The following is a 23,363-nucleotide window of genomic DNA, read 5'->3' as shown; positions in this document are numbered from 1 at the left end:
GTGTGGCAGCATGCTTTTCCCTCTCCCCACTCCTTATTTGCAACATACCACTTACAACTCACCTGGCAGCATAAACTCCACATTGCAGGTTGTGACTACACGAGAATGAGGCTATACATGTTCACGTTGCAATCCTATTTACTTTTACCCTGGAATTTGGATTCCAATTTGTTTCATGTTGCAGAATGGGACTTGCTTTTTTGCTGACAGGTCGAATAGGATTGCAGTCTGAGTGATGCAGATCAAATCAGCACCATGAAAGAACAAGAGGGTTAATGGCCCCAAACTCAGTTAGATACCCTGAGGCATTGGCCTGTATTGCTACAAATGCATTTAATTCTTACCTTAAGGCTATTTGGCGCTATCTGTTCCTAAGCATACATTGCTGCCTCTGTTGGTGTCCATTCTTTTCCTAAGTTTTGTATATAATGAACATTTGCACATCCATGGTAGCAATCAGACCTGGATTTTTGTTACCTTGTTTCTTATGATACCTAGAGACTTAATGTGTAGGAGTATTATCAAAATGTATTACTACAACTTGATGTTTGTGTACTAGGAGAGTGGATAAAGATGACATACACAGAGCATCTTCATACTGATTTGATATCCTCACACAGTCTGGTAGCACGAAGTGGAATTGTTCCATTTCATCTAATCAGTACAATTGTCAACAAATAAAACTGCACTATACTTCTCCCAAGATCAGTGCAGATATGCCATTAGTGCAAATGATCTCAGTTTAAAAATGTTGCATTGGACTGAAATTATGCATTGAACTGATTTATTTCTAACAGTTATATTCCAGATGTTCAGTGGCAATCAGCAATCTTGGGGTACCTTATGGAAAGCATAAACATACATTAGCTAGGATCTTCAGATAAATTAAGGACAGGAGGAACACTTTCCATCCCTCCCCACTCTGCTCAGCCAGCCATGCCCTCGGAAAAGAGCTAAGGCTCTACTCAACAACACCGAGGAGGAAGGGGGCAGGAACTGCTAAGGAAGGAAGGAATTGTCCCAAACCTGACTTGGATCTATAATAAGAAGCAACATCCTAAAAAGAGCCCACTGCCAGATGATCAGGCTGCAAGCAAAACAGAATTCTCAGCAGCGTCAAAGGACGTAGGAAATAAGCATAGCCACTTTCATCAGGTGAGTGTCCCTAGGAAGGTGCCATAAAGGTTCAGCACCAGCACGGAAAACCTTTCCTTCTTGGTCACACCTGCTTCACCCGAGAAGGTGGAGGTACGTACTCCCAGTGCATGAATGATGGTAGTTGCCCAGTAAATGCACACACAGGTTTGCGGGAAAGAAGAGCCATGTTTCTCTTACGCAAAATGAAGTCATGTGCCATAGTTTTCTGCTATGAGAGTATCACAAAATGTAAGGGAAAGGCCTCATATCAGACTACATCACAGCTGCAGGGGGAAGAGAACTATTTGCTGAACTATGGCTTATTAGCTTTCCTACACTGTATATACTACAAAACTCCAAAAGCTAGCTAAATCTTCAGGATCATGAATGAAGTTCTGGGATACTGAGCAAAACGTGAGGTGAAGCAATACTTCTGAGAGACCCCCGAATTTCCTTACCCTTTCCAATTAAATATGCTCTTAGATTTGATCATTTTAGCATACTCTCATTGGTGGAGAATGACCTTGTAAAATCACCTAGAACCAGGGGTGGTTTGCAAGCTCCTCTCCCTTCCAGACAGTGATTGGCTGAGCTATTGTGATATCACAGAACTTTCCCAAACATTCCAACTGCTGTGTATGTGAAGAAAGAATAGAACTCATAAACTCTAGTTTCTCATAAGAGGTTGAAAGACGTGTTTTTTATATTCTTGAAAGTCTTAATGTTTAAAATATGTTGATATTTTGATTAAGGGACACCCAAGCCATTGGTGGCTTTTTGGTTGCACATTTAAAAATCAATAAACAGCTGGGAGAAAATAATTATCATACTTATTTGAAAGGAAGATGACCCTTCCCCCCATAATTGCTTGTGAAGTGTGTGTGGGGGTGTCCGACACTCATTGAGAATATAATAGTAGAGAAAGATACAGTTGAACGTGAGCAAATGGTGGAAGATGCAAATAACGAAAGGGAGGCAGGATGGGAAGAAGCCACAGTTGCTGCTCCAAGGGGGACATGGGTAAGCTGCTATCCTGCTTTCCTTGTGCAGAGAATGAGCATTTGCAATGAAGAGCTTCTCCATTGACAAGGATTCTAAACTGAGACAGGATTCTGCTTTTTTAGTAACTAATGGATTGGGGATGGCATACTGACTGAACACAATGAGTTCTAACCTACTTCCCTTGAAGTAAGAGCAGGCAGAGTTTTCCTTGTGCTTGTAGCCTACTACGTTATTTCTTTCTTGCAGGGAAAAGGGGAAAAATCCCAGCTCAGTACTGCAAGAATCTTGATTTTCTCTGATTTGCTCCAACTTATATGGTGCTCATGTGGAGAAAACTAAGCTAAGCACATCTATGCCCAGCACAGTAACAGCCTATGCATATATATTATAAAGTAAGCATATATAGGTTTATGCCGAGCTTACATTTGCATAATCCTCCGCACAGGATTTTTGTGTGTTTTTTCTCTGTCTAATGTTCCTTTTGTGGGGATTTTTAAAAAATCAGTTTCATCTTCTTTTTGGACAAATATGGGACTTAAAGAAGGTTGTCGGCATGAACTTGGGGTAGAGGAATGAAACACTAAGACCTGAGATGCCAAGAAGGCAGAAGAGCTCAGGAATAGGACAACCAAGAGGTACAATAAGGAGTGTCCTTAAGAAACAAAGAGGATGATAGATAAACCAAAATGAAGGAAAAACATAGTAGGGAAAGCATACTGATCCCTTCATGCTGTATTTGTGTGTGTGTGCATGTGTGTGTGCGTGCATACATGTGCGTGAAGAAGCACAGGGTGGGTTACATGCACTTCTTTCTGGGTTCTATGACAAAAACAGAGATGGGATGGTTTAGAACGGAAAGGTCTGCAACGTTCTGCAAAATCAAAATTATTTGCCAGTCTATGTTGAAAAATAATATAATATAAAAATTCCATCAAACAATTGTGAAAAGCGGTAGTGGCAGCAAATGTGTCTATTTTAATTTTTAATATGGTAAATATCGATAAAGATAACCCATACAAACAAAAGCTCTTTTGGGGTCCTCCATAATTTTTAAACGTGGGAACAGGTCCTGAGGAAAAAACAGTTTAAGAAACACTGCATTAGGGAATGTTTTCCTAAAATAGTTTTCTTCATCACCCCCAGCCAGAGTTGGTCCTTCTTAAAATTGATTTGGTCCCATTCTGTTCTGCTTTCAGAGAGTTATCTTGCTGGTGAACTGACAGAAGGACAGACAGAGTCCTGAGTCCTTTTCCATAATTTATTTTCAGCACTCTGCTAGGTAGGGAACAAAAGCAAGGCAGCTCAGGTAGGGAGTTAAGAGGGAATAGAATTCCAAGGAGAAGGAAGTAAAGGTAAAGACACGTGTAGTCCAGCTTGGCTCCTGCTGATGCCATGGACATACTCCTGCAGAAGTGGGTAAGAACTAAGGCAGGTCCAATGGATAAAAAGGGCTGTGTACAGGTATGTTGGATCAGGACAGGCAGGCAAGACAAAACACTTGAAGCAATAATGAGAAAATGCCTGAATCTGATTTATGAATCATCAGCCACATCTTTCACTTGAATTGCAGGAAAGCTGGAAGAGGACTGTCCCTGGGTTGTTTTTAGAAGGCCTCTGTTTTAGGAGGCAAAGTCAAAGGCACAGAGTGTGCACAAGTCAGCTGGAGGACAACTCAGTTTTGGATGCATTATTGGCCAGATACGATCTCCTCTGGGCCTGGATGGATCAGCAGCTAGGGAATTTGAAATGGGATTCTTCCCCCCCACCCCCAATGCTTAAACCCGAGTTTTTCTGCCTTGGTTTTCCCACTGAGTTACAATAATACATGTTTGAGCTATTGAGAGAGATCCTGTGCATGCTGCTGTTCTCACATAGGCAGTCATTACAGAGAATGCAATTAAATTAAACTGAGGGGTGAAGCAGTGGATTAGACTTGCAGATCTGAAGAAGTGGTACCCAAGCTTTCTCCACATAATCCAAGCATTGCGTGTGTCTGCTCAGTCTGTGTAGAATAAGCATATAGTACAAGCCAGTTGCAAATGGCTTTTTGCCTGCTCATCTATCTTTTCTCCTCCTCCTCCTCCTCTCTGAACGCTGTATATAAAATGATGTAATCAAAGACCTGAGTTAGAAAAATGTGCAATGTCTTCTTGGTGCCACATGGCATGTTTCCATGGTAGCATATCCTACCTGTCATGTGACTTCATTTATCTCAGCTCCCCTCCCAGTTTCTCACACAGACCACACAGCTTCTGACCTTGAATTCTGGCGGGCACCTTTCTTACTTTCAGCTTGAATTCCATTTGGCAGACACCCAAACCAAAGGTTCTTGGCCAACACAGTCTCTTCAGAAGATTTATGGGCAGCTAGCTTATCTTCACTCTAGCACAAGCCAACCAGTAGAGCATATGGACCTGAGATTGCGACATATGTTTGAGGAGCTGCAAGATGGCATAGTGTAACGGTACTGAAGTATTTGGATTTTTATTTTTAGTGCTGTTACTTCATTTAAAAAAAACAACAACATTTCTCAGTGTTTAGAATTACCAGTTCTGGAGACTATTTCTGTATCACATGATGATCCTCTCCAGCTTTACAGAGAGTGATAGGAAGGTAGCTGGAAACAAGACATCTGAGTCCTTAAAAAAGAGCTATTTGCAAGCAGTTTATTTTACTGACATTTCTATAAGTTAAGCTGTGTGCACTGAAGCTGACATCTCATTACTTGTTTGAATAAAAATAGTTTGATTTGGGATAGCGGGGAAAACAAAATGAACATTTCACTTATCCCGAAAATATCTATATACCTCTATCTCTCTCTGTGTGTGTATTCATCTATATGCATGAAGGTATAATAGAGGAGCTGGAGGGGAAAAACTGACACCCATGTTTAATTTGGAATTTAATCTTCAATTCATTTATACCTTTAACAACACAGAATGTGCCAAACTTTGGCAGACTTACATGTGGCACAATCTATGATCGCAGGGATCCACACTGTAAAAAAGCAAAGGTTGACTGTGTGCACCTCACTGAGGAGCCCCCAGGGAGAAACTACTGTACAGTAACTGAAGCATCTGGAGGAAGACAGCCTTTCCGTTTAGCCCAACCAGAATAACAACCTTAACTGGTTTCTGCAAAAGGCTTTTAAAATCCAGAACAGGGAAAAAAAGACACAAAATTAATATCATTTCATTTTCGGTAAATAGGCCACAGATGCACAAGCTAACTAAAGGTATATCTGCATTTACCATTTAAGTCATTCCTGTTCTTTGCTCATGCCAGCTTGACTTAAAGGGAGCGTAAGAAAATTTTGTCCAGACCGATAAACTTTGGCAGCAGCTTGCAAGGATTCAGTCCAGACTGCATGCTATCATATTTTCACATTGGACAGTTCCCCTGCTGTGTGTCAGGAAAGCAGCGGCCAATTACTTTCCTTCCTGTGAGCAGGTCCTCCTGTATACAGGTAGTCCCCATTTTAAGAACAAGTTCTGTTCCCAAGGTCTGCCATAAGCTGTATTTGTATGTAAGCCAGAACAGTATTATTGTCACCCGTTGGGGGAGATGGGCGGCATACAAATTTAATAAACAAACAAACAAACAAACAAACAAACAAATAAATAAATAAAAATACTGTATAGGTAGTACTGTGTAATTAACTTGAACTATTGTGTATTTAACTCAAATTTTGCTACAATAGGCTCTGTTCTTAACTATGGATTGTCCTTAAATGGGGCATTCTTAATCTGGGGACTACCTGTAGATATACATGCAGGCACAATACACAGCTTTTTTTTTTAAAATCTTTTTGCTATTTCTTTCTGATATCTTTTAGACCTAGTCTTACCAAGAGCACTATAAGAACACAATGGCTATAACTCTTGCCTTGTAAATAGAAAGTTGTTGGTTAAAACCCCATCAGAAACATTTTTAAATTGCTTTCTCCCCCCTTTCTCTGAACTCTCTACTTTGTCATGTGCTTTAAAACAAGCGAGCAAACAAAAACACTCCAATGGTGAACTGCTTTACCATTTTCCACCCATTTGAGGTAGAAGGGTTTCTCCCTCAGCACCCAAATAGCCCAAATAACTTATGGTCTATAAGTTATAAGTTGTAATTTGTAAGTTGAAGTCCTTTAATCTCAGGCAACTGGAAACATGATGCGATGGTGCACTGCTGGCCTTTTTTTTTTTTTAGCACAAGAAAAAGTAGGAAGCTCAGGGAAGGAAAAATAGTAATTTCCTAGCAATCTTCTATTTGCACAACAAGAATTATAGCCATTGTGCATTATAGCACTCATGGTAAAAGATGGCATTATGAGTATTAGAGGTCCTCGTAAGCACTGACTTAGTTGAAGGGACGGCCCTTCCTCAGCAAAATAGCCAATGAACTGGGGAGGCTAGCCTACAAGAAACTGACAGGGACCTCAAGCCAACATCATATGAAGAAGGGTACTTCAGGAGTGGAACATAAAAACTGCTTTCTGAAATCACTTTGATTGGATGGGGTGTGGGGATTAACAGAGGACAGCATCATCCATTTCTGACCTTCTTAATTTTTTTTTTTTTTTGCCTGTTCTGGCTGAACCCATGTAATTCTCACTCTCAGTTCTGACACATCAAAAAGATACAAGGCTCAATCTGCACATTGTAGTAAGACCCATCATTCTGGCATATATTTAAATCCAGGGTACCAGGGTCTTGTTTGCCCTTAATTATTTTTCAAGTCTGGTTGGCATATATGTTTTTTTAATTTTCACTTTCTTTTATCTCCTTGAAATCCCTGCCAGATAGGGTAGATTTAAAAACTGCGACTGGCATAAAGTCGTAGCCTAGGCCAGTGTTTCTCAACCTTAGCAACTTTAAGGTGTGTGGATTTTGGCTGGGGAATTCTGAGAGTTGAAGTCCACACATCTTAAAGTTGCCAAGGTTGAGAAACACTTGCCTAGACAGTCATTCTAATGTAAGTACCGAAGAAGAATTCTTCTGGATCAGTCCGAAAGTGTGATTTGGTGTCAACCCAGTGACTTCCCTACAAGCCTGGATGGGAGAGATTTCACTATTGCTATACTGTAACATGATAAATGTATTCAAAATACAACTGTTGTGATTGTAGTTCCCCTACCAGCTGGCAGAACTCAAACTCACATCCCTTTGAGCAGACAGAAGGTAGTCCTCGCCCACATTTGTTTGGGTGAGACATGGCTTTCAGACACATAGAAAGTCAGATAATGCTGGGTCCTTTTTTGAAACAAGGGGCAGAACTTCAGAAGCTGCGAACTGTGACTGGGAAAAGTAGGGGACCAACATCATTCTTCACAGCCGCTGATTAAAGTTTGGAATTACCAAGAAGTGGGGTGTCCAGAAAAACTGAAGCAGAGGAATAGATGCTTCAGATATTGCTATTTCAGTAGGAATAGGTAAAAGTCCATCCAGGAACTTGTGTTAAGTTCTTGATTTATTTGTCTGTGCAATTCTACTGTTCTTTTTTCTCTGTACAAATCAGGGAAGTGCGTATGTATCCTTAGCCTGCTATCTATGGGTCTTGATATCAACTTTCTTCTAGACTTTTCATGTAATCAGTGGTATTAATTTGAAGCACCAAATCAGTCCCTTCCTTTAAATAAAACTTTGGAGAAAAGAATGAACGATTTATAGCAGACCAGCCCCATCTGTGGCCTGCCTGGAGTACAGCATTTTCTTTTGTACATTTCTTCTAAACTGCTGTTTTATCATGATCTGGGGAGCTCTATAATTTATCTTTTTTGACACTGCCTGAAAGGATGTACTAGTGACATTATTTCACTTTTTGCATTTTTACCTTTTAAACATCAGAAAGGCAGCTCAGGAGATGAGCCTGTCTCACCCACACACCAGAGTCAGGGAGGGTTGCCAGGTGAGGGACCCTGTGGGCGGCAGATGATGCCAGTGGGAAGAGGCTTGCTGGGAGAGGAAGCTGAAAACCTTCATTCTTCCACCTGACTGCTCCGCTATTATCTTCCAGAAACATTCATATGAAAAATCTGAAGAACTGCCTTGGTGCTGCTTTCTTTCTTTTTGACAATTATCTAATAAGCCTACTCTATAAAAAAAACTCATGACACAATCTGATTGTCTTTAAAGTGTCATAATGCTGAGGCTTACCACACTCGAAAAATCAGAAAGGTCCTGAGCAGAATGGTTGGGATTTCTGGAGTTGGATTATATGTTTGTGTGTTGGGTTTGCATGTGTGTGTGTTTTAGGGTTGCTCCCTTTTTTCTTCAAACAAGGTGCTTCTTACATTTTAATCTTCTAAAAAGAGAGAGACTCGCATGCTGGAAAGTCATTGTTTTTAAAAGAAACCAAGTAGGGAAAACTTGCAGAACATGGATTTTGGCATTCTTTCGAACCCCTTGACCAGATAGACAGACAGAGCTCTGATCTCCTTGACATGATTTCTTTCTAACATCCCACTGGGTTGGAAAGAATTTAAAACATACTTTTGTGCTATTCCCTTTTTTGGGCACACCAAAATCCCTTTCTCTGCCAGGAGCAGAATGGGGGAAAACTGATGTAATATTTAAAGAGATGCTACAGTAAGTTCTTCAGCCGGTGTGTGAATCTGCCTTCCTTTGGTCTTTACAATTTGCACAGAATATATGAATTCTAGCAAGTTGACTCCTGAATGAGCCACTGGTCTTGTTTCCTATATATTCCATCGCTGCCCATTGTATAATCGAAGCAGTGTTTTCATACTGGCTGGGGAATTCTGGGAGCTGAAGTCCTCACATCTTAAAGTTGCCAAGTTTGAAAAAACTGGTCTAAAGGCAACCTATACAGTATGTTTATTTATTCATTCATACTCTGCCCTGCTTTAAAATACCAACGCCTTATTTTAAAAAATTGTGAAACCACAAAAGGTTTTGGGAAAGGTGTTTGGTGACATCATAAACATAGAAAGCTGTTGCTGTTGTTCATCCAGCTGTCTGTCTCTTGCAAGGTCATTTTTTTTAGAGGTCGAGCCCTCAAGGCTCATGGACAGCCAGACTGAGTTCAGTCAGAATGCTTCGAATTTTGCCCATCGGTTAACACATAATATGTCTGTTTTCATCCGGGTCTGTAACTGGCACAGCTTGTTGTCCTTGCTGGTTTCTTGTTCTTAGATTCTTTCCTTCTTCACATTACTGAAAGTCTAAATTCTGTTTCTTTGTTATTCCATTCAGATGTTTGCATTTTTTGTGTGGTTTCCAAAAACTCTTTCAGATTCTCTCTGGTCTTTGTTTATGACTGAAGTTCCAAATTCTTCACTTCTAGTCCAGAAAGTGAAATATTTCCAGTGATTTGTATTGTTTCCAAAATCTGTGGCAGCTTTTACTTCTGCTGGTGTTGCCATTTCAGTTCAAGAGAATCATTACTTGGCTGCTCCTTAGTAGACATCTCCCTCCCCAAGCTAAGTGGTTTTAGCATTACAAAAGAAACAAATGTAAACGAACAGTACTTATGCTGCTTTGCCATTTAAGATGACGGTTTAGTTTGCCAAACAAAGGCATGGTCTGGTGCCCCTTTCATGTCTGAGACATTACTGTGCCAATATTTCTTCCAGATGTACTAGCTACTCTGGGGCACATGTTAGTGAAAACTGAATGGCGTTTGCTGCATTTATATTTGATCAGGCATCACCCAACAGTGCATGGAACTGAAATTAGGGAGAAATAGGTTGGAGTTGAAAGGCTTTTGTGTTCATAGTATAGAGCACTTGCCTCTAACAACTAAGGGAATATTGGAAACAATGCTCCCAACTGATTTTTGAAAAACAGCTCAAGAAATCTACCTGAAAATCCTTTCCAGGATCTGAAGTCTAAAAAGAAGATGGGAGAAATCCTGCAGAACAGACTGCACACTTTGAGGTCTTTTTTTTACTAATGTTATAACACCACTGGGTTGGAATACACTTTCTTTGATGATGTACTGAAACTTCAGTCACCCCCAAAATATCATCATAAAAATAATCCAAGGAGGGAAGAAATGGAACTCTGAGGGTGAAAAAAGCATCAGTGAAAAAGCGAATCTAGATTGGCATCAGCATGAAAGAACCAGCTGCATCAGGTGGCAGAATTTAAAATACAGGCAGGCAGGATTTAATGTTTGGATGGATCATTTGAAAATGTTGGCCCCAGCATTGGAGGAAGCACCATTTCTTGTTTGGTTTCTGGCAGCAAAACATGTTGGAATGTTACTGCCCCAAACGGCTGTCTTCTCAGATCCTAACTACTACTAACTGTTTGAGATATTGGCACGGTTTTTTGAAGTCTAAGGACTGTGTGAGATGCACACTCATATCTGAAGAGAGAGAGAGAGTTACAGTTCTGTATTCAGCACATGTAGAGGCATATGCGGTGCAAGCATTTTAGCTATATAAAATTAGGCCAATTGAAGGGTTGCAAAATTGTAGCACATCTGTTGTCTTTGATCTGCTTTTCCAAATCAAAATCTAGCCTGCTTGCTTATGGATCATCCTGCCACTGCTATAGAAGGAACCCACTCATATATACTAAGAAGAGACTGAAGCAAATTCACACAGAGTTTGGAAATGGTGAGTAGCATTCACAGAGGCAGTATAGCCTTGTGCAGTAGAAAATGCTTTTCTCATATTTGTTGGGTTCATACAACAGTATTAGCCGACAACATTTAGCCTGGTGTATTGCTTGAACCCACTCTATGTGGTTAGTTTATGGTTCAGTATGTTGTGCAAATCCAGAAAACTGGGTTTCTTTGAATAAGGTAAGATAGTCTCTTTCAATAAGATAAGAGTCTCTTTCAGGTCAAGCTTGACTCCAAGTGATTTTATGAATACATCCATGTAGTTTTCTGTTGAGCATACCATGCATCAATTACCCCTGAGTAATCATGTTGTATGAACATAGCCATACTTTCTGAATCCTTACTCAGCTCTTAATACCTGACCAAACACATGCATCTTAGGAATGTGTCAGTATTGCATATACCTCTTCGCTGGTAAGATGTGGAAATAATATGTTGGCTTAAAAAATAGTCTTGAAGGGCAAATTAAGTCCACATTTCTGCCACGCTCCCTGTGATCTTCCATAGTAGCTCTGCTATTATGGATGCTAATGGACCTCTGTGGAAGCCAACGGACAACTTGGCAGAAGAAGCAAACATGTGCTTGATGGCAATTGTGACGATGAGACTCTAGGGCACTCTCTTGCTCTCGGGGTAAGAAGACCAACCTCATTTGTTCAAAGGTATAGAATGCAGAAGAGATTGAGGTCTTACCACATCTTTCTATCTCATAGTTAACCAAGATGTAATGGAGACTCATGGTCATCAGCTTCTTGGAAGGAGTGAATGAACAATTCATATAATAGCATCACCATACTAGGGGAAAAGTGGACTTTCTTTTGTTTCTGGCATAGTGGCCAAAATGTCCCAAGACTGACTGGAGCTGTTTACCATTAGGAGGGGACATGGATAGGGCAAAGGTTGAAAATCTAGTCTATACTTTCTCTATCTTAGTAAAAAAACATTATGTGAAAATCTTGATTGACAAAAGCAGTGATTAATTACTCTATGACAACCATGGCATATGGAATATTGGAATTTTGGATGTAAGAGAAGTAAATGGTAAAGAGCAAGAATTATCAAGTGGGATGAGAGAAAAATACATATGGGTTTGTGAAACTAAGAGAAAGGGGAAGGATGTAATAGATCTGAGTTTAGTTGATTTGATTTTCTGGAGGGGTATTGATGAATACATGCAGAGAAGCGAAGGTGTAGGTTTAATTATGAATGAAAAGGATAAATATATGCCACAGAATATGCAGTGATGTCATCCAGATTGGTGTGTGTGCTTATGACAGTAGAAATCCATAGGTTGGTGATAATTGCATGTTACACTCCAATAAATATGATAATGGGAGAGATGAGTTTTGGGGAAATTGTGCAACATTCTAAAAATGATCCTGGAGAAACAATTATTCTTCTAGTTAATCTAGGTGGATGAATGGGAAAGAGTCAAGAAAGCACAGAAAAAGTGATTGGACCATAGGGAAATCTAAGAATGAATTAGAATGGTGACTGATGAGTATCTGCTTAGAAAAAGATCTGTTTCTTCTAAATAGGTGATTGAAGCAGAAGCCTGTTCATACTTATGGATGGCAAAGAAAAGAATAAAAATCCAAAAACATGATTGACTTAATTGTTTATGATGAAAGCCTGAGAGAATTATTGAAGGATACAAGGTGATGATTTGATGTGGGACAGACCTCTTTTTGATAGTGTAAGGTGGATTTTGGGAAGAATAGATCAAAGAATCGTATCAGGTTGGAAGGGACCTTGGAAGTCTTATAGTCCAACCCTCTGTCTAGGGCAGGAATCCTTATTCCATCTCAAAACTACGGCTATCCGATGTTTGTTTGAAAGTGTATATGGCAGCTGTGCCAAACAGAGTGAAAAGAATTGTGTTCCAGAGGGCCATAGAAGTGTGTGGAGTTACACTACTGGAAAGTATGAAAAATAATGCTTGGTAGAACTATGAAGTGAAAGAGGCTGTGGGTGAGGGAAAAATACGTATAAGAGAATATTATTGCAAAAAATGAGGCTGAGATAGTGCATACTATCTATATACCTATATCTATATGACATTTGCAAGAGAGCAAGGAACAATTAAAATTAAAAGAGGCAGAGAAAATGCAGGGTAGTCTTGATTGAACTAGAACAATTAATTTAAATAGAATGTATAATGGAATAATGCATCAAAGACCAAGGTATTTGTGTTTCATAGGTAATATGTGGTTGGTTTCAAGGAATAAATATTCATTGAAAGAAGAGAGAATGGTTGGTTATAAGAACATTCTTCTCCCCACTTTGTTATATGGAAATGAGAGTTGTGTCAGGAGAAACATAAAAGTTAAGTTGTATGCAATGGGAATGGGTTTCTTAAGAAGTGTGTATGGTAAAACAAGAAGAGATGTTCAAAAGTGAATGGCTGCTGAACGAATGTGGATTGAATATAAGAGTGACCAGGGGGAACATAGTACACTGTGGTGGTTGGATTATATAGAGAGGAATGAGGGCTGAATTGGAAATACATGGAAGAGCTTGATTGTTTTCTTGCAGATGTTTTGTTACCCAGCTAGGTAACATCTTCAGTGCTAGAAGGGAATGGGGTGTGCTCTCTGTTTATATACAGTAGTTTGCCCTGTCAATATTGGTGGGGGTGTTGTTTCCTCCTTGGTATTTCCTTGATTAGACAAACAATCAAACAATGATCAGTCAAACAATCAAGCAGAAAACAATACCCTGATCAAGAAACTACAAAGGAGGAAACCCCCACCCCCACCAACACAGTAGGGCAAGCTACTGTATATAAACAGAGAGCAAACCTCACTCCCTTCTAGCACTGAAGATACCGAGTCAGGTAACGAAACATCTGCATGAAAACAACCAAGCTCAGAGAACCCCAAGGACTCCACAGTTCAACCCTGAGCTACATATATTGATTAATATTCTATTGATACATGGAAGAAGAATGAATGGTTGAGAGGAAGAGGAAGATAAAAAAAAACTTCATTGGAAGGAGCTTATGTGATTCTCAGAAAGAAAGAGGTGACAAATTGAAAAGAATGAAAGGTAATACAGGTAGTCCCCAGATTAAGAATGAGTTCCGTTCCCAAGGTCTGTCCTTAAGTTGAATTTGTATGTAAGCCGGAACAGTATTATTATATAATATGATATAAGTAGTATTGTGTAGTTAACTCAAACCATTGTGTATTTAACATGAATGTTGCTACAATAGGCTCCATTCTTAACTATGGGTCATCTGTAACTTGGGCGTTCTTAATCCGGGGACTACCTGTCCATGACTTGATGGAAGCAAGGGTAGTTTGCACAAACAGAAAGTTGTGGACAGGTATATTGAATGGTGTAAACTAGATTTAGCTATGCTTCCTTTTCTTTTTTTCCACTTTATCTTATGGCTTTAATTTCTTATGCTTACTATTTCTTACTCCTTTTCTACACACTGCATAGCTTTGCTTACTTTAGCATGATGAGCATGTGCATACATGTATGCATGAATATCTACCCAGAGCTAGCTTTATACCCTAGGCTGCTCGCAAAATAAAGGACTGGTGTCCCATTGGGCATTTATGTACTGTATGCGCATGTTTGTGTGTGCAGTAAAATCAAGGCTGGAGTTCTACAGAAACATGAAGCTCCTGCACTCTTTAAGACCCAGAAAGAGGGATCGTTCAAAGCAAGGAACATCTGGCAACCTTGCTTCAACCAATGGCTGGCATCCAATGGGAACTCACAAGTGGAGGCATTTGGTCTGCTTTATTTGAGAAATTCCTGGTTACCCAGAAGTTTCTTCCTTTCCTGCTCTGTTCTGAAAATCTCCTGCACAAAATTGGCAGCCCGACAATCCACCCACAAGGCTCCCATGACCCCAAAAATCTTGAGAATCATTCACATACACAAAGCCTGCTGTGAATAGACATTCCAGCAAAATGGGAGTGCTGCTGGCTTGCATCTCTCTTAGCATCTGACCTGATACGTTACCCCCACTTCACATCCCCTATGTCCCAAAACTGCCCGACCACCTCCAACATGACTGCATCTTGCTCCCTCTCAGTCTAATGAAGAGTGAGTGCAGGCGGATCTTAGGATATTTTATTTGGGAATAGGAAGCCCTATTTCGATGGGGTTTACCACCAGGAAAATCTAGAAAGGGTTGCAGCTCTAAGCACTGGACTAAGACCATAGATCTGGGCTGTAAAAGACCTGCAAGGCAGCAAAGAGATACAGAAACGATATCTCTCGGCTATCCGTTGGCATCATCTAGAGTGTTGCAGCTCAGATCCGGGAACTGTAGTATATAGGTACAAGCATGCGTGCACGTGGATGCACACACACACACATACACACACATTCAATATAGATTTGAATTCCTGTCACCCTGTTCCAAACATTTCAGTGGGAAACAGCACCATTAAAACTAATTATGTTGCAAAACAGATGCCAATTAAGAGAGAAAATGCCATAAATTAAACTTTCCATGTGCCAGTTTACTGCTGGTTGCTAACAATAGCTGGTACTGGAAAAATATAGAGAACTTCAGAGAATGGCAAGGATTAAGCGTATGAGTACCATTCTGGGCTCCTGCTTGCCAATTATCCTGGTATAAAGGCACCAGGATATCTGGCATGTAATTGGTATGTTTCTTTAAAAGTGTGTTAAATTAAATGGCATTAACCCATAATAACAAGTAAGAATAGTAGACATTTGTATATCTTCTGGCTGTTCTGAAATTGTTTGCTCCTGTAAACCCTCCCCACCCCAAGCAGTGGATAAGTTCTATGCTGAAGTCCCCTTGTCCTCCAAGGGATTTGGGCTGCTAATGTGGAGTAGGAACATTGTGCAAGTTCAGAATTCAGAGCATGGCATCTCTTCTGATGAAAGGGGCCAGCTGAATCAATATCTCGGATGAGTCACAGCCAAATGTCCAAATGGGCTCCAGTGAAACACACTGCATTCTTAGGTGATGTTATTATTATGGTCTGATCTCATAGTTGTACCAATTGCTTAAGACAGTTTAGCTTCAGAACAAATCTGTGAGATGTCAGACTGAGAGATACTGACTGGTCAGAAATTACTCAGTGAGCAGGATTGAGTAGAGACTGGAACCTCAAGCTCCAAAGTCCAGGACCTTAACCGTCACACCAAGCGGGCTACAGTTTTTTGTTATGTCTGCTTTCTTTATTATGATTCCCACATACATGTGGGTTACTCGATGCTGCAGTCATGACATGATGACTATTAGGGCTGTGCATGCTTTGAAAATGATTAAGACGTGCTTTGGCTCTCACATGAGTACATACCTCTCTAGTATTCATTAAGGAACCTGAAAAAAGTGTTCATTGCTTTAAGAGTAGCAATCACTTTAATGTATGGATTTCTTAATATTCATAGGTAGCCCTCCACTTGGGTCTCCTGCAGACAAAACTGATAGCTGTTGTCACCAGAAAAAAAAAAGCCCTAAATGCAGCCTTAAACTAAGTTAGACCATTGATCCATGTAGTTTAGTAATGTCTGCACTGACAGGCAAGGACTTTCCAAGATTTAGCCCAGCTGTCCCCAGCTTGTGTTCTTCCAGATGAATTTGACTGGGATTGCATTTCCCATAACTTCTGGCCAGCATAGATGTGTTGGCTGGAAACTATAGCCATTTAAGTCCAAGACTTCCAGAGGCCAGAGGACTGGGGAGACTGTTCTAACATATTTTCTCAATGTTGAAATGGAGCAATATGCATAACTATTTCCTTCCTTCCTTCCTTCCTTCCTTCCTTCCTTCCTTCCTTCCTTCCTTCCTTCCTTCCTTCCTTCCTTCCTTCCTTCCTTCCTTCCTTCCTTCCTCTTATATGCCACTCCAGTCTAACAGGACTAAGCAGAGTCCCTTCTACAGTAAGAGTCAAAATACAACAAAAGTGCAATAAAATATATTAGTAATAGAAAATATTAACCAAAAAAAAGAAAAAGAAAAAACTAAAGCTGATGTGAACTGCACATCACACCACAGGCCAGGGTGAGAGTTTTAACTTATCCTAGATCTCCATCTAGGGCTGTCTTAAAAAGCCAGGTTTTCATAGCTCTTGTAAACCATAACAGGGTGGTGTCTAGTCTGATCTTGGGTGGTAGGCTATTCTAAAGAAGTCGAGCAGCAAAAATAAGGCTCCATTCCTTAGGCCCTGTAGATGAGGGAAGGGAGCAAAGGGATGTGGAGTGAGCCTGCCTGGCCCCACCCTACTGGATGAGCAGAGGCCACTGGGAGTAGATGGTCCTGTAGCTGTCCAGGCCCTGAGCAATACAGGAAGCCAACCAGTAGCTACTGCAGGGAGAACTTTGGAACCTGTGTTTCTATTTGAGTAGCTGTATTCTGGGCCAGCTGAAGCTTCTAGATGGTTTTCAAAGTCAGTCCCATAGGGAGCAAGCTGTAATGATCCAAATGGGAGATGACAAAGGCAGGAACAGTGACAATTACTGCACAAGATGCAATTAGGCTAAAGCCGTCTTGGCTGCAGCTGCTGTCTGTTCTTCAAGCAAGAGCTGTGAGTCCCAAAAGGGCTCCCGGGTTGCAAACCACTTCTGTCTGGGGAAGGCAAACATGTCCCCCTATCTACAGCCATTCCATTTTTCTGGGATTGTGTCTGAACCTGTCATTCCCCATCTGAATCCTAACAGCCTCCAGGCACCTGGATCTACCACATCTCTGTTTGGCCCAAGGTCAAGATGAATAGGTGGGAACATCAGCATGCTGGTAGTACCTGACCCCATGCTGACTGATGACCTCCCCCAAAGGCTTCATATAGATGTGAAGTGTGTGTGTGTGTGGGGGGGGGGAGAGTGTGGAACCCTGTAGTACCTTGCAACCTTGTGGTACCCCTGGCCTAGGACATGCCCTTTCCTCCACCCCTGACTAGAACCCCCTTCCCACAGAGCCTCCCCTTCTAACGCTCAGAGGTGATCCAGGAGGATACCATGACCGATGGTATCAAAAGCTGTGGAGAGAGCTGGAGGGGGGACCAGGAGAGTTGCACTGCCCCTAAATGGGAGATGCCCAGGACAGTTCTTACAGCCATGGCTGCTGCCACCCACCTGAAACAGGTAGGTTGTTGCTGTCCCCACAGCTGCTGTGGGAGCTAAGGCTCTTTTGTCTAACCTTAGGGCTGGCCCTGACATAAGCTGAGGGAGAGGCTACCTTTGCTATGTCTCTGGGCGTGAGGCAGTTACTAAGGAGGGCAAATGGTGGCAACCTTACCCATAACAGCGGCTGCCACTTATTCTGCCTCCGAGGGGGTGACTAGAACTGGGCCCGTAAGATTTCTGTTATGGTCGAAACCTCTCATTAGCTCGCCCTCCCCCGCCCGCCTGTGTGCGAGAGCGTCGAACTAAATTCAGCCCCGTTGCCACCTGTTCCTAGTCGTGCTGGCAGGATAACTTGCAGGAGAATAATTAGCAGCTGCCACCGCAGCCCTCTCAATTAAGATGCTAATCAGAACCCTTCAGAGCAAAGCGAGGTAGACCTACAAAGACCCCTTGATCGGGAGGGAAAGGTCTATTTGTGCATTTTAGAAACACGACCGCAGGCACTGCCGTAACGCGAGGACAGGTCAGCAAGGAAGCTGGAGATCTGAAGGAAATGTTTGCTGCCTGCTGCTGTTTGCCTCACTGAGATGAGGAGGCCTGTCTGATAGGCAGGAAAAAGAAAGAAAGAAGACAGCATGGCACTTTTAGCATGGGGGTGCAGTGATGGCAAAAGCTGGGTTTAATGCTTGCCTGTCTCCATAGCAGTTAGAGGCATCGGTGAGGGGGAAAGAAGGTGTTGACTCTTCCCCATTTTTATTTCTCGTGTGCTGATCTTACAAATGATCGGTCTGGCAATGAATAGTAAATGATTGGATTAGGTTTCTAGACCTCACTGAGGCCTAGACTGAAGCAGTTTCTCAGCATTCTGAAGGATTCCCGGGACATCCAGCTGCAACTGTTTTGAGTTTGCAGGCACCCGAGGGCCACCACTGGTGGTAATGCTGGAAGCCATATGACGATCCACTTAGTGTCAGATAAATTCACAACTCAATTATTTCTTGGAGTTTTAAATAATTCTGCTAGTCTGATGGAGGCAAGGAGAACTACGGGGGCTTTGACGGAAGAACAGAAGTCACTTGGGCTTGCTGATCTAGGATTGTAGCCTTAAGAAAGAAAACTTTTTTTTAAAGAAAGCCAAGTTGTTCAGGGTACTAACTTACCTCGTGCTTACTCCATACAATTACAGAATATGCGGAAGTCTTTTTTTTGGCTCTTGATCTCTCCTAAGCGTTTGTCTTCCATCTTTTCTGTGCTGTTGGGCGACAGACAACAGAAAACCGCCTTGAGGGCTGTCACATTGTTTTCTGTGGGGCAGAATAGGAGGAATGCTCCAGCCTCAGAGGTTAGGGCGATGGCTCCCCAGACGTTTCACTATGAGGCCCCTTTTTGGATGTGAATTGGCATTGCACATAAAAAACAGGCAGAGCTTTGATCTTGCCATTGTGGGTGCCACCTTGACTGTTTTTACCTCATCCTTGTTCCAGAAGAAGATGAGAACATTTCCCCTTCTCAGAGACTGGTTCAGAAAAGAATAAATAAAATAAGCTAAAAACAAACCATAAAGATTTTTTTTAATGACCAACTCCCCCCCCCCCCGCCACCCGGCAGGTTTTACTCATGTATTCAGGTAAGGAAGTATTTTGTACATGTTTGAGAAGCAGCCTCCCCCCACCTCATTTCTGCTTCTGGCAACAAGCTGCGGCAGGAGGGTGGCTGCAGGCAAGGGCTGAGCTGGCGTGGGTTAATGTGGGTCTGCCTAGTCACCCTAGTGAACATCAGGGTGCATTTATGTTGTGGTGGCTGCCATAGGGCACCTTCAGCTGTGAGATGCTGATGGCATGGCTGAGAGGGACCATGCTGGAGGACCTGCCATGCCATCAGCATCTCACAGCTGAAGGTGCCCTATGGCACCTTCGGCCTTCACCTTTCAGCCCCCCAGAGAGGAAGGAGAAGCTATTGACATGGCCCTGGGTAGAGGTTGACGGATATCAAAATTTGGGGAGAAAGAAAATATAAGGGGGGTGGTGGAATGTGCAGGGAGCCTTGATGGTGTGGGGGGGGGTCTGCAGCAAACTGCAGTAGCATCAAAATGACTGATCTTTTTGGTGCAAGTACATAAATCATGCATTGTATGATGATGTTGTCAAGCACATATAATCATTGTCTCCTTTTGCCCCTCTGCAGTTGCCGGTGAGCTTGGTAGGGTGGCTGGGTAACTTTGGGGTCAGGAAGAGTCCAGAACCAAAGTTCCAGTTCAAAAAGACTTTACTCCATAGAAGTGTAGTGGAGAAATAGCTTGAAGGTAAGTTTGGTGCTGTGAGTCTTATGTAAGTACACTAACATAATGTAAAACATCAGTAACATTGTGAAGAGGATGTAATCAGGACACCAAATCAAATAACAAAAACTACAAAAATAGGGACATTAATTGTAAAAGGTTGGTCCAAATACGTAAGTGCTGAAGCTATCCTGAAAGGATCTTTTTTATGTTGGCCCCTAATGGAAAGTTGGAACTATCCAAATATCTTCCTTCTCATTGTTTTAAACAAGTTTGTGGATCAGCTGTACCTTTGGGAAAGGTTTCCAGGAAAACCCCTCATGGAGCATATTTCAGCAGACCCACAAGGATGTTAAAGGGCCTACCATCTCTGGCAGGAGCTTAACTGGTACATCAGCTGCAGCTCATGAAGCACATCCTTGGTACTGCCTCACACTGAAATTTCTGGAAGACGTAGGGCTCTTGCAGATGATCAGCTTTTCCATCTCCCAGACTACCTGAACATTCCCAGGCTGTGCTATGCTTTAGGCTAGACTGGGAACTTGATCAAACATCCCTGAAGAAACCAGTGCCAATTAACTCCTGTATCATTGCCAAGACAATACACAGATGTGCCTCTAAAATCACCAGGAGTTGAGCTTCACTGCCAAGGGTCTTTAAGTCCTTGCCATGAGTATTTGATCACCAGAGGCTCATCTCATTGCAAAACACAGGACTGCATCTTTCCTTAATCCTGGTTGAGCCATTCCTGAACCAAAAAACCTGATTTATATTTTTCTTGGGAGCGGGGCGGGGGGGGGGGGAGTGGATGATTAGAGAGTTATTGTGTTGGCTTTTATCAAGTTCCAGTACTGAATTCTTAGGAATGGATCCTTATTTATATTAAAGTTTCTTAATTCTGATGGCCTGTTAACCTCTGGGTTCTGCAAGAAAAATATATCCAGCTGCTGGAGGCAGGTCTAGCTCTGCATCTGTGGGTTATGGTGTGACCAACAAATTAGGCCTACTGGCTAAAGGAGGAGGGAGAGGGAGGGAGAGATTAAATAGCCTCATATGGGTCTGCTTCTCTTGTAAACACAAGTAAATGACTCATCGGTATTTCTGTCTCTTTTTCTTCCCCATCCCCAATCTTCTCAACAGATGCTAAGGAGAAGAAACCAAAAGCTGTGAGCAAAAACCTTCAGCAAAATCCAGTGATGTTAAGTCTTGGATGCCAAGTGATGGGCTCCCATCTGTTTGCCTTGCTTAATGCTGTGAGCTCGTTGACTGTGATTAGGAGCTGGTTTTCAACAGTGTCTAAACTTGACAGTGTGGGGAATGTTGGAAAGGCCCCAGCTTCCTGATACAGAGGTCTGAAATATTCAATTTCTTTGTAAATCTGCAAAATGAAGCAGGAAATACTAGATGCGGCATTTCTATATTGACAGTCTGCAAGCTAAAATTCATTTGATGCAAATCTACAATGTTTTAAAAGTGTTAGCACCTCTTGCAGGCATAAGCTTGCATACAAGTACAGGCTGTTGGGGCAATGTTATCCAACCCGATTGCCTAGGTGGGCTGATCCTCAGGGGATGCCTCTTAGTGAAAGTTAGCGTGCAGGATGAACATTTTCCTGACCTGATTCCTTGGGAGACTGAGAAGACGAAAAGGAAATAAAGGCTTTTCTTTTAAAGGCAGAAGACAGAGATCAGCCACACCTGTCCAGTATAAATAACTGCTGAAGACAAAAGGTCAGTAAGGGGGAAGAAATATTAAAATCTAGATGAATCCAGAGAGGAGCTGAAGATAAATTCTCTTCATCTAGATGGATGCACATGGAAGTGTACAAGCAAGTGCAGACGAGAAGCTGGTTTCATGTTTACAGACCTCTTCCTAAAAAAATTGAGATAGCTTGTGCATGACAGTGCAATGTCTTTCACACATATCACTTTGAGGGAATCTCATGTTATGCAAGAACAGATTAGGAAACCAAGGATCTGCAACAAGCAGGATTGTAGGAAAAAAAGATCTTACTATATAGGCAGATATATTGGAAGATTCTTACATGGAAGTTAATGCTATATTCAACCAGCAGTCTCAAAGCCCTGTCTCATTTATAATGTGTGACAAAGTTGCCACTTTATTCTAGGCTAGGCTATTCATCTATCTACTCAAGAAGGGGAAATTGGGAGCAACTGTCTAATGCAGTGTTGTCCAAACTTGGCCACTTTAAGATGAGTGGACTTCAACTCCCATGCTGGCTGGGGAATTCTGGGAGTTGAAGTCCACTCATCTTAAAGTGGCCAAGTTTGGACAACACTGGTCTAATTTCTCAGGGAGGAAGCCTTCACACCACCTCCAGCCTGTTCTCTTCTAGTTGAATATGCCAGGGATTAAATCTAGAACCTTCTGTGTGTAAAACACGTGCTCTGTTTTTGAGCTTCTAAACACAGCTCTATTTTCAGAACAACTATTTTAATCCCTGATCTGATACAGTTATACTTGGCTTTCAGAATGTAAATACTTTTCCCAATAAAGCAAAATTTAAACTATCAAGAGTAGAACCAGATTCCCTTTTTTGTATCCAGCCATGTAAAGAGTGTTGGAACAAATAGTTATTTTTATACTATTTTTTTCTCTGATATAACAGAGAGAGAATGAATTCTGAGTTTTATTATTCCCACAGAATAGAATAGATTCATAGAGCTGAAGAGGAGATTCACACCATTATTAAGTTCAATACCTTGCTTAGTGCAGGAATCCAAATTAAAGCATCCATGACAATGAGTTATCTAGTCTCTGCTTGAACACTTCTAGTGAATGCTCTTTTAAAAGATTAAATTGGAATCAGCCTTGCTGTAACTTATACCCATTATTCCATGTCCTATACCACAGAATAATGGAGAAAAGGCTTGACCGTCTAGGTGATAACCTTTCAAGGTTTTGAAGACTGCTTTTCTCAAGGCTAAGTATGCCCAGTTCCTTCAGCTTCCCTCTTAATTTCTAGTTCCCTATTATGCTCTTGTCCTTCTCTGAACTTGTTCCACATTCTCAGAATCCTTCTTAAAGTGTGGTGCCTGGAACTGAATACAGTACTCAAGTACAGTTATCCCTAAATGAAAGCCATCATCAAAACCAACCAAGATAAATGGGAAGAGTTATGAAAGTAGGCCCTGGATTCAGAATGGATTTATGCTAGAGATAGCATATAACTCAAATTTTTGAACTCCCAAGAATATTCTACCACCAAGTTAGGTATCTAATTGCCCAGAAATTTGAATAAAACGGCACCCAGTATTAGGTAACCTAAAGTGAAAAATTAATG

At 41.5% G+C, this 23,363-nt stretch overlaps 1 long non-coding RNA gene across 1 annotated transcript; it reads left to right on the top strand.

Moving 5' to 3' along the window:
• Window positions 1–1,085: 1,085 nt before the first annotated feature.
• Window positions 1,086–22,222, top strand: LOC148216734 (uncharacterized). The gene is made up of 3 exons (XR_015795083.1): window positions 1,086–1,155; window positions 19,966–20,083; window positions 21,200–22,222. It is a non-coding gene; the product is annotated as an uncharacterized LOC148216734 (long non-coding RNA).
• Window positions 22,223–23,363: the final 1,141 nt, after the last annotated feature.

The sequence above is a fragment of the Python bivittatus genome, unplaced genomic scaffold (genome assembly GCF_059951505.1).
Source record: "Python bivittatus isolate LINGU-HERP-01145 unplaced genomic scaffold, Pbiv_v1 ctg000080_np1212, whole genome shotgun sequence".
Classification (NCBI taxonomy): Eukaryota; Metazoa; Chordata; class Lepidosauria; order Squamata; family Pythonidae; genus Python; species Python bivittatus.
The sequence above is the reverse complement of the archived record's forward strand: the minus strand, read 5'-3'. Positions and strand labels throughout refer to the sequence as shown.